Raw genomic sequence first — 17,307 nt, 5'->3', positions numbered from 1 at the left:
TGATTTATATTAACATAATACCATTAAAATAGCTTAAGGTAAGAGACATAATACCTCACTCATCGATGAAAATACTCTGGTCGCCATGATAAAATCTCTGTAAAAATTCAATAAATTTTTATAAAACGTACCTATGATACAGATTTTATATTCCATATTACACTTTAGAATAAAAAATTTATATCTTATCTCTAAAATATCTTAATATTCGATAAACACAGCACTGATTGATTTACCATTTAAAAATAAGACTGAAGAGAAAAACGTTTTCATTTCCTAATCTGGTTGACGGTCGGATATTTGTCTTATCCACATAGGACATATCGTTTGATGTGTTTCATTTCGGATGTCGAATGTTTAATTATCACGTTGAACGTAGAAATCCATGTATCTTCTTTGAACGTAATTATAATTCAGATAGCGGTCAACTAGGCTCCTCAGCAATACTTCTGGGCTCTTGGAACTGCTTTCATCTTCGTTTAGTCTTGTATATCTATGAAATAAATTAAAATTCTTAGATTGGTGAAGACTTAGGGTAGACGTTCAATTGTTCATTGAAATTGTCCAGTCATCAAAGGTAAATCGGGCCACGCCATTTTTTGCGATATAAAGTACCTTCTACGAGAAACAACAAAATAGTAATTAGGATGTGATTGATCATAAAAATCAGTTTCATTTTCGTAATATAGTATTGAAATTTTATAATAAATTACTAACAAATACAGATAAATTTACTTTATATCGATAAGGAACAAAAGACTAGAAAGAATGAAGAAATTCTACCGTTTGAATTGCTCGTCAGTTAGAATTTGCGACGTATGAAGTATATACATGATAATTAAGCACTTACTTACGTATTACTCGTTCAAAAATTATCGAAAGGATGACTTCTGCAAGCGAGTTCCCTTCGCAAATCGCCATGTTAGATGACTGAGGTAATTTCTGAAGCCATGCGCGATGGAAAGGGTTATTACATTCTATGCAGATAATCAATACCACGTATTACCTGATAGAAAGAGCCGAAAAGACGCGGTACGGGAGGAAATAAATTTCACAATGTACTCCCATTAACTGGACAATAATTTTTTTTTTACCTTCCATTCCTTTCTCTATTTTAACGTTTTTTTCTTTAAAATTTACATATAGAAATTATATAAATAATTTTGCTAATCGGCTATTAATTTTTTCCCGCTTCTATCGTTAAAAATATTCATCTATAAGTATTAATTTGCAGCAAGAAATATTCCTTAAAACTTGTTTCGTAATATTACGTTCTATTCTCTTTGTATTAATTAAGTTAACAAGCTTCTTTCTTTTTTTATTACATAGTGATAATGAATATGTATTACATTAAATCATTCGTATTATTTATTTTCCTTTTCGCGTAATCCATTTGAATGCGTTTTACGCCGGACAATTACAACTTCCTATCCCGCCGTCGAAACAACCGGAAATAATAGTAGTGGGGGAAACGGATTTGTCGACCAATCTCTTTTAATTCGCCTTACTACTGCCCTCTTCTATTAGTTACCATAAGAAATAATCCGCCATATAGCATAATTCCATATTGCAATGTTGCTTTTGTTTTGATTAATTCATCGCACTCTCCCAAGGGATAATATTAAATGAAAAGGAATACATTTTTCGTTGTCATTTTTTCATAATAAAAATATCTTGTGAACATTATTGCCGACATTTTTAATTACCACCTGACTAACTTTGGCCAAAAATGTTATTTATGCAAACAATACTTTCTTCCAATTTCTTTTTTCATAATAAAAATTGTATAATCGGCGAAATGATCGTTATGAGAAGTATCTAATCGTCTTTTGAAACTTTCAGTTTTTCCTTAAAATTCATCCACAGTGACGTGCTGTTTTATGTTATAGGTCGAATTTGAAAAAATGAGAAAAAGAAACGTTTCGTTCGATTTATATTGTATTAGTTAAGTTTATCCACGTTTTTCAAAATTTTTTTAATGTTTCTAGGGAATAACAAAAATCATCATGCTGAAAACAATAGCAAGGCATTTCCTTTTGAAATAAAGACGGTGACTCTAACTTATCCGTAATACCTTGTATAACGTGTTCGTCAGATGTTCGATATTAAACAGAAAGAAAAATAGGAAGACAAAACTTATAATGGTCACAACGAAGAACTTTCTCGAAATCGAAATAGTTCTGTTTCACTATGCTACTCTCGAATGGTGGTACGAGGCTAGGGAATATACTCCTTTCAAAGGATCAAAAGGTAAGCGGCTTCGGTCAGAGGGTATAATCGATTGAGTCCGGAAAGGTCCTTCGAAGGGACATCCAATGGTTCGTGCGGATCGTGAGTCAAAGTGAAATTTTTACTTTAATGAGGGTATATTCCTTTGTAAGAAAGAAGATTTCTTCGCGGAATCTTTTTTGATTACATCTTGTTCCACCCTCAGAAGAATTCAAAGCAGTCGAAAAGGGAAAATGGAGATCAATCCTAACGTTAACAGTGTTCTTGGATATCGAACTAATGTTAATTTGGATAGCATTTAGTTAGAAAGTTATATATACCGTAATAATATTTATTTCAATGCCATGAGTGAGATTAGGAACGGCAAAGAAAATATTAAGGCGATTAACATTATTCCAAAAAAGATTTGCGAATCCATGTCGAAGATGAAGAAGAAGAAAAAGGTGATACAGGGGATGAAGAAGTGGAAGGTGATTGTAAATATTATGTTCACGTTTAAAAATACCGAAATGAATTTAAGATAGGTTTAACTTTTGGAATGATTAAACCTGTAGATGTACAAAAGATTTATCGATTTGTTCCAAGTTTACGTCACCTCGTCATGGTTACTCCATCAAATTAAATTAAGTAATCATTCGATTAAATTGAAAGTAGATGAAATGTTGAATTAATTTTCTTAATTGTTTGTCCTAACATTCGTATCGTGTACTGAGAAAATATTCATAATATTTCATTTACATTCGATTAAATTGAAAGTAGAAGAAATGTTGAATTAATTTTCTTAATTGTTTGTCATAACATTCGCATCGTGTACTTAAAAAATATTCAGAATATTAATTTACGTTTTAGAGTAATATTGTAATATCAACAAATTTATTTACTGCGTAGCCAGAATTCTCTTGTTAATACGTTTTAATAGGCAATTGATGAAAATGCATTTGCGTATTACAATTTCCCATATGTATCGTCGCGTACCTTCGAATTAAACGATTCGTTATTATTTCTCTCCATCCGTGAGTGCTCTTATGCGCGCTTGAATATGCCAGTTCAAGTGGAAGAAATGAGTGCTCGCTCCTTTGAGCGTATATTTCCAGTCTGATTTTGTAGATAGGAAAAATATTTTTTCATTTTTTTTCCCCTTATCAAACCATACAGACAATTGGACGATACGACTGGCTGTATAACTCAATTAGATTTTAAATCCATTATCTAATTACCTGCACATTTAATTAAGTCTTCTGCAGATCGATGTACCACGCCTGCTTCAGTTCTATCATTCGAACGACTGCATTTTCCTAAAAATTTACCTCTTATTGGAAAACTTAAATGAATGATCCAATCGTACTTCTTCTTATCAAATACTTGATATATTATGTTATAAACTGTTAGTTCCTATGGAAATATTATATTTCTGCAATCGTTTATTTCTTTTTACGTGTAACTGTGTATAGCAGTGATTTATTATATTTTACGTAACATAATATTTGAATTTTCCGAATTTATCATCGGAATGATTTAACTTCTTAATGAGCGCACAGATAACACTGACGTAACACTTGGTTAGTCATTACTTATCGACATTATTAATATACTTATACTTATCGACTTAATACTTATCGACATAAACAATTAGACAGGTAATCGTATTATCCAAATGTCTGCTTGGTTTGATTAGAGGAAAACAAATGAAAAAATACCTGGCATATTTTCGAGACACGCGAGAAGTTATACGCACACGCGCCCATAGAATCGCACAATCATCCCGTCCATTTGAATAAGCTCACGCATGCGCAAAAGTACGCACCCAGATGGAAAGAGATAATAATAACACGTTCAATATGAAGGTACTTGACGATATATATAGGGGAAAATATTACGCACCTGCAGATCATTATACCTCGAATGAATCATTAAAACGAGAATGCGAGATAAGCAGCAAATTAGTTGGTCGAAATCCCTATATTATTGAACACGTACATTAAATATTATAAACATTCTTTAAGTGCATATCGTGAATATCATGATAACCAATTTGGAAGATTGAACTAAACAATTCTTCTCTTTTCAATTATATTAAAAAATTATTTAAACTGACTATGATAATCGCTTTAATAATTAGTTTAACAAATGGTTTAAATAATTATTTAAACCGGTATAACGTTGATATGATGACGCAAACGTATACTGAATATTCGACGTATAATTTAAAAGTGTTCCCTGGCTAACATTAATATCCCGAAAAACGGTGAATTTTTTAATCGTACATGCAGAATTAATCATTTTCAAAGATAAACCTTTCTGAATACCATTTCAATTCCATTTTAGTCCAGATTCCGTTTGCAACAGCGAACTGTTCTTTAACAAATATCACTCAACATATTCGATTACATCCTCTAAATAAAGCCTTTTTTTAAATTCTTAAAGTTTGGATCCTTTCAATAAGATATATTCCTTTTCCTCCTATAACCCTTCGAATGTAGCTTTATAAAACAATGCCATATTAACCTCGTCAAGGATTTTTGTGACTGCCTTTATAAATGTTTTGTTTTCTTGCTGGTTAATTTCGATCATATAATGAAGATGGTGTGGAAATCAATACTACGGTTCACGTAAAGACTAGGACGATGTTTGAAAAGGAAGCGTGCTGGGTTTGAAAAAAGCCTTCTTATCAAACCCAGCACGTCGATTGATAATATGACAAGGAAGCTCTAAAAATGTTTTGGAAACTATTGATGACTTTAGATAATTGAATACTGCCGATCGATACTATGTATTTCATTATCCAAACATAAGATATATGGATATATATTTTCTTTTCTTCCTTTTTTTATATTCGAGTTAAAATATAAAGCGTCATATCACTGGCTAAGAACTGTAACAAAAAAGTAAAAATGTTAATGCACAACGCTTCCGATGATAACATCCGACAACTTCGAAATTTAAATGATTGGCACTCCATGACAGGTGAAGAATTTGAAATGATCATAATGAAATATATAATGGATCATAACGAAAAAGCAAATACTTCTCATGATGATGAATTCACCAATGATATTATTTTTAATATGACCAAAAGAGATAGGGAAAACAATATTTTTTGCATGAGAAGCATTTTTGGTCGATTTTGACAGATAGCAATCAAAAAATGTATAATTACGTTCACAAGATATTTTTATTATGAGATAATATCAACAAGAAAACTAATTTTTTTTTTAATCAGTATTAATCTTTTGTAGGGAGCGATCGATAAAGTTGAAGCAAAAGACCATGTTGCAATACGCAGATATCCAAAGTCGATTATACCATATGATAATTAAAAAGGGAAAAATATTCATCGAGAAATCAATTTCCCCTTAATCCATGTCCCATTAGGCTCTTTCGGCTCGTTAGATCGCGTAATAGTAAATTTTAATCGACTTACATAAATCGTGTTCAAATGAAATACGTAAAGGAGAAAAAGATAATATTACGAAAAAAAAATTGTCTTCTCTGAATACAATCTTCATTACAACGTCATAAAAAAAGAGAGATATGTAAAAAAAGAGAGTGTTAACTTAAGTAATAGAAGAAGAATAGAAAATAATATTACGAAAAAAATTGTCAAACAATATTTTTTACTCAAAATTAATTTTTATTGATATATACTTTAACGTCAAGAACAGGAAGAAATTTTCAAAATTCTTTAGTTAACTTCTAATTTCAGACTGTGAAAAGTAGGAACGAAAGAAGAACATAGAAAAAAAGAATAATTATTCATCGAATCAATAAATATCAATAGAGAAATTCATTTCCTCAGAGCTTATGACCTTTTTGGTTCTTTCAATCGTATGATAGGAAATATTGATTAACCTACATAAAACCCTGTAGCAGAGGGTTCCCTCCTGGTCGTTAGGTAAACTACCCAAAGGGATTTGTGGGGTATGAATTGCCTGTAAGAATATGGCGATAAAGCTGTGCGTCATTCCTTCGGAATTTGTCGAACTAGAAATACGTGAGCGAGTGTCGTACAAGAAATATTTGTTACGTGTGTACTTCATACGTTCCAAAGGGTAGTTTTACAAGGAGTTCAAGCGGTGGAAACAATTTCTTCGTTTTCACTAGTCTTGTGTTTCTGTTATCAATGTAAGGTGAATTTATCTGTAGGCATTAGTATGTAATTTATTATAAAATTTCAATTATATATTATGGAAATAAAACTGATTCTCGTGATCAATACCATCTTAATTATTGTTTGTTGCTTTTCGGAAAAGATACTTTACATCACTTAAAATGGCGTAATCCGATTTGCCTTCGATAACTATATATGCATACTATTAGATGAACAATTGAATGTCTATCGTAAGTCTGAACTAATCTACGAATTTTAAATTGTTTCAGAGATATACTAAAGGAAACGAAGGCGGAGGCAGGAAAAGTTCCAATAGCCTGCAAGTATTACAAAGGCCCGAGTTGACTGATATTTGAATTATAATTCCAAAGAAGATATATGAAATTTCACTATCTCGTGTTAATGAAGTATTCTATATCCGAAGTGAAACATATTTACTTTGGCCTGTTCTTCCTTATATCCGGCGATAAATCCTACATGGATAGTACAAATGCAATCAACCAGATTATGATATGAAAAGTTCCTTTTTCTTCTTATATTTAAGTGGAAGATCAGTGAATGGTTTGTTTATCGAATTTTAGAGATACGGTACAAATTTGTTGTTCTTAAATGTACTGTCGAATATAAAATCTGTATCATAGGGATGTTTTATAATAATTTATTGAATTTTTACGCAGATTTTATGATAGCGACGATAATATTTTTATTAATGAGTTGGACATTAAGTCACTTAACTCTAGCTGTCATATATGTATTATATTAATGTGTATAATTCAAGAACCCATATATTTTTCACCTTTGTAAAGAAGAATATTTGATATGGGAAGCAAGATGTTCGATGAAAGAGAGGAGGTGAATAATAATATATGAATAAAAATTTCAATATTTTTTCATAGAATTTTGCGTTACATGTCATTCGTCATTTAATGTGTCAGATCGTAAAAGGGGCGGAGGTAGCTGACTCTGCTCACGAATTTATTAAAAAACTTGTAAATGATATGGAACCCAAGTTGATGAGAGAGGCACCAAATTATCCGACGTATAGAAGTAAACATGTTGCTACTGGTAGAGCATTACTCTAGCAACCATCGACATCAATATTGAATTTTAATAAACGAGGTACGAAGAGATCAGATATAATTAACTTGTCATGTATCTTATCCAATTTTCTATATTAATTTCATCTTTTATAATAGAGCGCATTGGATCGTGAAATTAGAAGAGCGGTTCAAGATGCAGATAGAATTTTAACCAAGGAAGGAACATCGTTAGCGATAGTTCATATATGCATTATGTGATTGGGAATACCTAGGAAGAAGAAAAAGAAGAAAAAACATTTGTGCTTGACGACGAAGTTTGGAAAGACCATTAGGGCGTTAGTTTATAAAGCGTCGGAAGGTAGTACGAGGAAATGGGAGGGATTTACTTCTCCCAAAGGATCCAAACGTAAGCGGCTTTAGTTGGAGGGTATACGTGATTGTACGTAGAATGATTTTTTAAGGGATCGTACGATGTTCCATGCGGGTCATGGATCGAAGGGGAATGGAAATGAAACTGAGGGAGGTTTATCATACAAAATAATTCAACATACAGGGACGAATAAAAGATTCAACATTTTTGGAAATAATAACGATAGCAGGAGTATACTTTTAAATTATACGTGAAATAAAAAGTCCACGTTCGCATCATCGTTATTCCATCGATTTAAATTAAGTAACAGTTCGCTACAATTAAAAAAGGAGAAATGTTGAATCCCATATTTCAAATTGTTTGTCATCATATTCACGACATGTAGTTAAAAAATATTCGTAATATTTTATTAGCGTTTTTCATAAATATTATATATATACACACGGTGAGATGAACGTACCCCGAATATTTAACGCAAAATTTATGTTTTCCCGAGCTAACAGCACAATTTCAATAGGAAACATCAGTGAAACACGGATTTCCCAAACAGTAGCAGTGCAAACACTCGATCCGCCCAAATCACTCACTAACTGTGTGGTTCTCTCGAAGAGGAAATACGTGAAACAGACGATAGTGAGATGGGGAAATAAAGAAATATGAGAAGAGATTTTCTCCGAATACATTTTTTCTATTATCGTGCAATAATGGAAATGAATTCTAGGATAACTTAAGCAACATATATATGTTTACAAGATAAGAAGGCGATATTTGAAGGAAATGTTTTTAAGGAAAATGGAAGTAGATGTAACTTCCTACGAAAAAATTGTTTTACAACACAATATTTTACAATACGAAGTACATAGTTCGAAAATTGTAATATCAGTAATACCAAATAATATTAGAACACTATTTTTGAGTACAACTTGAACTTACGAAAGATGATACATTACATATTTCGTATATGATATTACGATTACTTTCTAAAAATTAATGTTGATAATTACAATAATTATTATTTTTGATATTATTATTAAAATAATTTGAAATTATTAATACAGAAATCGTTAATAATAATTAATTATATTATAAATAATTACAGTTTTATGTGCATATTGCAATTAAAAAAGAGAAAAATAACTGTCAATTTCGTAAGAAGATTCCAAGTTTTATGACATAATTTTTCAAGTGCATAAAGGAAATAAAAATATAACAACATAGTTACAGGAGAGGGGAAATTTTTCATCCCCAAACTAGAAAATTAAAATCTAGGAATCTTGGTCTTCTAACGAGATGACGTGGGATTAATTTAACCAGGGGAAGTCATTCCTTCCGTGATTTTCGACCCAGTAATACGCAAGTATATGTTATACGCGAAATAATCCCTAGCTCTCATACGTCCGAAAGACGAGCTTTATAAGTAATAAAAACCATTGAAACACCATTATCACTAGTCATTCTATTATTGTATCAATATACTTTAAATTCAGCAGTAGCCATTTGTATAAGATTTATTAGAAAATTTCATTGCTATATTATAGAAGTTACCGGATAAGTACTCCACTTTGAGTTTCCTACCATTTGGAATATTGGTGATAAGTTCACTTATAAATAAAAATACTTTCTTCGGCTGCATATAATCTACGAAAATATTAATAAATTATTATAAGATATATAGATATGATATAGATTTCATATTCCACATTACATTTTAGAATAAAAAATATATCTTATCTCTAAAATATCTTACCATTCAATAAATACAGCATTGATTGATTTTACATTTAAACATAAATGTAAAAAGGAAAATGTTTTCGTAAATTAATCTCGTTGATGGTCTGGCTTGATTTGAATTATCCATATAGAGCGTATCGTCGGATGTACGGAAGAACAGAAAGTGTCAATGCAAATGTGTTTCACTTTGGATGTGCAATGGTGGAGCGTAGTTGAACTTTTCGTATCTACTTTGGAATTGCAATTCAAATATAAGTGAATTCGGCTCCTTTGCAATACATTGAGACTATTGGAACTGCTTTCGTCTTCGGTTGGTTTAATATATCTCTGAAACAAAATAAGATTCGTAGATTAGTTAAGACTTACGGAAGCCATTCAATTGTTCATCTAATTGTATTGTTTAGGAAAATAAATGTTGTTACAGCCATTTAAGTGATATAAAGTAACTTTTCCGAAAGGCAACAAACAATAATTTAGATATTATTAATCACGAAAATCAATTTCATTTCCATAATACAAAATTGAAATTTTATAATAAATCACGAAGTAATCATTACTAACAAATTTACCTTATATTGATAGCTTAAACAAATGACTAGTAAGAATGAAGAAATTGCTTCAACCGCCTGAATTACTTATATAACTGATCCCTGGGACGTATGAAGTATGCACGAACGAATATTTGTTGTACCACACTCGCTGGCGTATTACTAGTTCGACAAGCACCGAAGGAATGAGATGAACATGAATGAACAGATTCATCGCCGTCCGCCGAACGGCGGTATTATACCCCGCCCAGTCCCTTGATTTGCTGATCGATCGAACACTATGGCGCCCTCTGCACAGGATTATTACACTTGACGTAGATTAATAAATATATCCAAAGAACCAAGATGGTCATACGCTACCAGGAAATGAATTTCTTTCGTATCTTTTTTCCCCTCCTTCTCTTTACAATTTCAAATTAGAAATTAATTACAGAATTCTGAAAATTGACTAATATGTTTCTGCCTGTATTTGTCGTTAAAAAGATTTATCTTTAAGTGTTAATTTCGAGCAAACAATATTGATGGACAATTTTTTTTGTAATTTTACTTTCTGTTCTTTTTCTATTATTTAAGATAACCATCACTTTCTTACACATCTGTCTTTTTTTATAACGCAATAGGAAAGAATATGGATTACGAGAAAATCATTTGTCACTTTTCTTTCCTAATATCAACTTCATCTCTTTTACGTATTTTATTTGGACACCATTTACGTAAGACAATCAAAATTTCCTATTACGCGATTGAACGACTCGGAAAGGCATAATTGGATTTGGAAATGAATTTCTTGATGAATATTAATGTAACGATAGATAGATTTATTGCAGGGTCATCCGGCGTTGCATGCGGAACATGGATCAAAAAAACTTGAAATGCACGTGAGTGAGGTATATTTTGCAAAATGATTCAACACGTAAGGACGATCAATAGCTTCGCCGTTGTTCGGGATATTAGTTTTAGCCAGGGAATACTTTTAAATTATGCGTCGAATATTCAATGTACGTTCGCGTGACCATGTCAAAGTTATACCAGTTTTAATAATTTTTTAGTATAATTCAAGAGAGAAGAAACGTTAAAATCATGGTTCCAAATTGGTTATCACAATATTCACGACACGGACTTAAATAATATTCATAATATTTAATATACATCTTTAGTAATATAGGGATTTGGACCAATTAATTTGCTGCATAGCACGAATTCTCATGTTAATGAATGTTTCGAGGTATAATGATTTGCAGGTGCATGATACGTTCTCCCATACTTATCGTCAAATACCTTCATACTGAATCTATTATTATTATCTCTCTCCAAAGACCTATATTGAAATGTGATTTATACGAATTATTTATTTATTATCCGTTTTCAGGAGAATTAATAATGTGAATTGAAATTATAGAAACATTCTCTTATATAGTATCATATAAGAATATATGTACTTAATTTTAATTTTTCTTGAATTACTTTAAATTTATTTTTTAATCTTCTCCTTATTAATAAATTTAAACAAAAAATCGTTAAAAAAAGAGGGACGAAACATTTATCTGCAGCCGAGTTTACACATATCCATACAAGGCAAATATATGAAAATATGAAATCGATATCGGATGGTACACTTTTCAGATGTATATTCCTCCGCTTTTTTTCTTAATATCTTCTTTTTTTTATATAAATTTTTGGTTTGATTACATTTTATCTTTTAATTTGCTTTATTATTATATTTTAAATCATATGCCTGATAATTCACAAATAGATATAGATACTTCATCAATATGTGGACGAATATATAAATAAATAAGAAAATAAATGTTATTAGATTTTAGTACATAGTGATATATATATATATATATATATATATATATATGTATATATGTATATAGAGATGGTATATGTAAAAATAAAGAAGATTCCTTTTATTAACGTAACATATACAAGAAAAAATATATAAGTTTATCGCTAAAGTAATTTTAAACAAAATGTAATGAACTTACGAAGGAGTAGTGAAATTAGTTTTATTTCAGTCCGTTAATAATTATGTCCTATAAGACTGGATGAATAGAAACAATTAGCCCTAACTAATGCATTGAGATTGATAGATCGGAATAAAAAAAATTCAAATATGATTTATGTTATCGACAGCATGTTGTAAAAAATGATATAGATGATATATCCCAATATCGTAGGTTTTAAACTTATATTTTATTCTGGATCTCCTCCTTCTTGATCTCTCAGAAACTTGCTTAGACGAATTGATTTATAATAAACAGCTTCTACTGCCATTGAAAAATGTCATAACTTCAAGTATCGAATCACCATGGTTTTTCTTCTCCACCATTTATTTTGGTTCCAACTATTCTTCATAAATTGATAAGATATGTCATCTCCCATAACTTTATCACTATGTTACCAATAATTTTGGATCGATCTTACCGTAAAGGGAATGTTTCTGTTTGCTTCTATCTTTCTTTATTCCTTTTGAATGTTTTTTTTCCATTTAATTCCTCTATTCTTCATTCTCCATACACTTATCTTTTCGAACATTTCACATTGTAAAAATCGAATTGTGTTAATCTTATTTCCGAGGAGGAAATTTTCTTTAGCATTCAATTAAACATATTTATTTATTTTCTTCGACGACCTTATCAAGAACCATTCATGACCTTAATAAGAAAGTAGAACTCAAAATACTGTATTTAAAAGGAATGGCAATCTCATGCAAAAGCTGCTTTTCTACGATATTTATAAATTATATTTTGCGCAATACGGATCGGTTCATGGAATAACGATGAATAGAAAGAAGTATTACAGATCTTTACTATTCTCGGGGAAGTATAATATAAATGATTATTATAAGTAGGCTTATTGAGATATTTAACCATTCGAGTAAAATATTAGAAAAATACTAAGTAAATAAGAAATATTATATTACTAGAAATATAATGATTTCGTTGCTATACTCGGTTATAGGTAAGGAGAAAGGAACGAATCCAGAAAGATAATATTTTCCGTGGAACTATTTAGTTTGGAACATAATATACGAAGTATGTGATATAACGAAGCATAATTGGATCATTCCTTGAAATTTTCCAGTGGGAAATACATTTTTCGGAAAAAGTATTCGTTCGTATGAAAGAACTAAATTAGTCGTTATTCATCGATCTGCAAACTAATTAATACTGCTAAAGGGGTAATTGAATTACACTGATAATACAATGCTATTATCGAATTGTTTGCTTCCTTTGATGAGAGGAAAACAAATGAAAAAATACATTCCTTCTTATCCAAATAATGGAGGAGATATACGAACGCACGCTCCCAGTTCGCGCACGTATTCCCGCCCACATGGACTAGTGCGCATGAGTGAACACAAGAGCACTGGTGCATGAAGAGGGGTAATAACAAATCGTTTAAGCCGAAGGTACTTAACGGTACGTATAGAAGAACGCAATGTGTACATGCATTTTCATTAAATTCCAATCGAAAGGTATTTCCGCTACGTAATAAATTAACTCGCCCAAATACTTATATTTCTGATAGACGTCCAATACACATTATGTTTAATAAATGACGTGAATATTCTGACAAACAATATGGAATATTGAACCAAACATTTTTTCTCTGTTAATTATGTTGAATAATAATATAAACTGACGGTATAACGATGACACGGTGAGATAACCGTACACTGCATATTTAACGCATAATTTCTATCTACATATATATGATCTATATTCGAGACTCTACAATACAGATCTTATTACATAATTTCGTGTTTCATACTAGGATATACCGTTTTATAAGATACGATAGAAAGTTGTATAGCTTTTGATTATTATTTCACACTATATTTCAAACTGTGCAATTCTTCTTCGAAATGTTATTGTATAATATTGAACAGAAAAGAAAAGAAAATTAGAGTTACCGGATTTATGGTATGTTTGTTCATACATTTTTACGATTTAATCGTATGATCGTATATAGAGCCGACCGTAGTGCAGCTCTTGCCTCTTCCATGATGTTACACCGTGTTTGCTCTCCCTATTGACTCTAAAACTACCTATTGATGAGTCTAACAGGTGGGTTGATTTTCTCGGCTGATACTAGTTGAATTGCTGGCTTTTCGGTCAGTTAATCAATTAGAATAGAGATACATGATGCAATGAGAACGGGAGTACAAAGAGACAAATGGAGCATCTTCGAGATATACATATAATCAATCGAAACGGTATCGTATGTTTTCGTAAATAATCGTATTAGTTTTCTTTTTGTAATTATCATACCTTCCGCTTGCTTGAAGCGAAAGTCTGTTTCAGAGAGTTTGAAAGAGATATTGACGTATTTTTCTGATAGAAATAAAATTCTGAATATAAACTCAAATATTGTGATAAATAGTTAGGAATCTTAAAAAGTATATTAAAAGATTAGTCGATCGATTTTAATATCTTCGGAAGATTCTGAAGTATGTTTAATAAAAATAAAATATCAGAGATCGAAATTTTTTAGGGATCACTTTTTTTCAGTACCACCTCGTAAATCGTTTAATTCCAATAACTATGAAATATGCGGACAGAGCAATTTAAAGGTGCTCGAATATTCACTTTGATATATTGACATTATCATTATCGACATTATTTTCCAAGAAATTCGACCTAAGTTGAAATGTGACTCATCTTTATCCTCACTTTCCGCTTCTTCATCTCCTAAATTTCCATTTTCTTTTCCTTTTTCTTCAACATTGATTAGCAGAACTTACTTTTTGGAATCCTTGTGAATCGTCCTGATATTTTCTTTATCGTTCCCAATCACCCGAACGGCATTGAAATAAACATTATTACGGTACATATAATTTTCTAGTCAATTGCTATCCAAATTAACATTAGTTCGATATTCAAAGACACGGTCAACGTTATTAGAGATCCTTATTTTCCCTTCTCGACAGCGTTGCATACTTCTGAAGATGGAACAAGTTGGAATGAAAGAGGATTCCGGAATGAAATCTTCTTTTCTACGCAGGAATATTTCCCCAATAGAGAAAACATTCACCTTTGATCCACTATCTGCGTGTACCGTCGGACATCTCATGGACAAACTTTCTGAACGCAATCGATTATATCCTCTTACCGAAGCAGCTTAACCTCGGATCCTTTGCAGCGAGATATTTCCTAGCCTCCTACCACCGTTCGAACGTAGCTTTATGAAACAATACAACATGGGAATCGGGACGGTTCGTCGTCATGACCATTAAAAATGTTTTCTTCCTATATCTCTTTCTGGTTATTATCGATTACCTAACGAGCACGGTATAAAAGAAGGTATTAGGAGTAAGTTAAAGACAAGAACGATGTTTCAAAAGGAAATGTCTTGCTATTGATTCCTGCATGATCATTTATAGTAATCCTTAGAAGCACTAGAAAAATTTTGAAAGACGTTGAGAATTTTAGATAATAAAATATCTCCGACCTATCTCTAATTCATTGTGTGCTCTACATGCATGAGATATATGGATATGTATTTTTTTCCCCACTTTTTAAAATTGGGCCTATAATGTGAAGTATCCTGCACTGTCGATGAAATGTAACGAAAAACTGAAAATTTCAAAGGACGATTAGATACTTCTCATGCTGATCACTTCGCCGATTATACAAATTTTTATTATGGAAAAAAGAAATCGGAAAAAACTATTGTTTGCATAAATAACATTTTCGGCCGACGTTTGACAGATGGAAATTACAAATTTGGGTAATAACGCTCACAAGATATTTTTGTTATGAGAAAATTTCAACGATAAAATTAATTCCTTTTCAGTTAATATTAACTCTTAATACGGTGCGATGAATTAATCGAAGCAGAAGCGTTTATCACAATATACAGTAGTGTAAAGTGGATCATTAGATATGGGAGTCAATAGGAAATGGGAACAGTCAGTCGAATTGAAACAGATTGGTCCACAAACCTGTCTCCCCCCACACCAATCTCTTGAGGAACGTTTGACCGCGGAATAAGGAGTTTTGATTGACTGGCCTAAAACGCATCCCAAGAATAACGCGAAAAGAAACATAAATATAATCAATGTTTTTATGTAAATCTATATTCTTTTTCACTATGTAATAAAGAAAGAGAGAAGCTTGTTAACTTGAATAATACAAATAAAACAGAAGATAATATTACGAAACAAATTTTCAAGCAATATTTCTTGCTGGACATTAATATGTATTTTTAAATATTTTAAACGATAAAACTGGGAAAAATATTAATAGTCGATTATCAAAATTCTTTAGTTAATTTCTAGTTGCAAATTGTAAAGAACAGAAGGTATGAAACAAAGAAAAGACCAGAAACAAAAAAGGAAAATAATTTCTCCAGTTAATGGGAGTATCATTGAGAAGTTTTGCTTACTTACTTCCCACCCACGACATTTCGGCTCTTTCTTTGACATAATACGTGGTATTGATTAACTGCATAGAATGTAAATCTCTTTCCACCGAGCCACGCCTCGGAAATTAGCTAGGTCATCCAAGATGGCGATTTGCGGAAGAAACTCTCCCGCAGAAGTCATCTTCTCAATAATTTTTGAAGGAGTAATACGCAAGTAAATGATAGAATGATCGCGTATATATTTCTTACGTCTCAAAAGAAACTTACAAGCAGTTCAAACAGTACTAACAATTCCTTCATTCTCACTAGTCTTTTGTTCGTTATCGATATAAAGTAAATTTATCAGTAGTCATTAGTATATAATTTATTATCAAATTTCAGTTCTATTGTGGTAATGAAATTAACGTAATCTATGCCATCCTAATTATTATTTTGTTGCTTTTCTGAGAGGATGCTATATCTGTCTTAAATGGGCGTAACCCGATTTGCCTTTGATGACTGCATAATTTAAGTGAACAATTGAACGTCTATCCTAAGTCTTAACTAATTTACGAAATTTAAATTATGTCAGAGGTATACGAGACTAACCTAAGGCAAAAGCAATTCCAATTTCTGGGAAGTATTGCAGAGGATCCGTATTGAACGATATCTGGATTCTAATTACGTCCAAAGAAGATATATAGATTTCAACTAAGCCCAATGTGATCATTAAACATTTGACATCCAAAATGATACACTCTTCAATTGGTACTTCCTGTTCTTCCTCACATCCGACGATTCGTTTTACTTGGCTAGTAGAAATGTCCGAAAGTCAACGAGCGTAGGAAATGGAAACGTTTACCTCTTCAGACTTATATTTAAATGGTAAATCAATCAGTGCTGTCTTTATCGAATGTTAAGATATTT

At 31.3% G+C, this 17,307-nt stretch overlaps 3 long non-coding RNA genes across 37 annotated transcripts in view; 1 reads left to right on the top strand and 2 right to left on the bottom strand.

The window, feature by feature from the left end:
* The window catches only part of LOC127069976 (uncharacterized), a 60,670-nt gene that overhangs the window by 17,489 nt on the left and 25,874 nt on the right, over positions 1 to 17,307 (bottom strand). The window lies entirely within an intron of this gene.
* LOC127069977 (uncharacterized) overlaps positions 2,082 to 17,307 on the top strand; it is a 100,853-nt gene continuing 85,627 nt past the window's right edge. For 6 of the 15 annotated variants that reach the window (XR_007783832.1, XR_007783845.1, XR_007783840.1 and 3 more), the window contains exons 1-8: positions 2,706 to 6,351; positions 6,607 to 6,925; positions 7,015 to 7,189; positions 7,273 to 7,456; positions 7,534 to 7,783; positions 12,994 to 15,765; positions 15,832 to 16,615; positions 16,973 to 17,265. This is a non-coding gene — a long non-coding RNA (uncharacterized LOC127069977). The other 9 variants (XR_007783836.1, XR_007783835.1, XR_007783834.1 and 6 more) reach the window with 9 other exon arrangements.
* LOC127069987 (uncharacterized) lies at positions 7,967 to 10,409 on the bottom strand. Its single transcript, XR_007783896.1, has 3 exons — positions 10,048 to 10,409; positions 9,495 to 9,805; positions 7,967 to 9,385 (listed from the first exon to the last, which is right to left on the bottom strand). It is a non-coding gene; the product is annotated as an uncharacterized LOC127069987 (long non-coding RNA).

The sequence above is a fragment of the Vespula vulgaris genome, chromosome 17 (genome assembly GCF_905475345.1).
Source record: "Vespula vulgaris chromosome 17, iyVesVulg1.1, whole genome shotgun sequence".
NCBI classification, from domain to species: Eukaryota; Metazoa; Arthropoda; class Insecta; order Hymenoptera; family Vespidae; genus Vespula; species Vespula vulgaris.
Note: the sequence above shows the minus strand (reverse complement) of the source record. Positions and strands in the feature narration are given on the sequence as shown.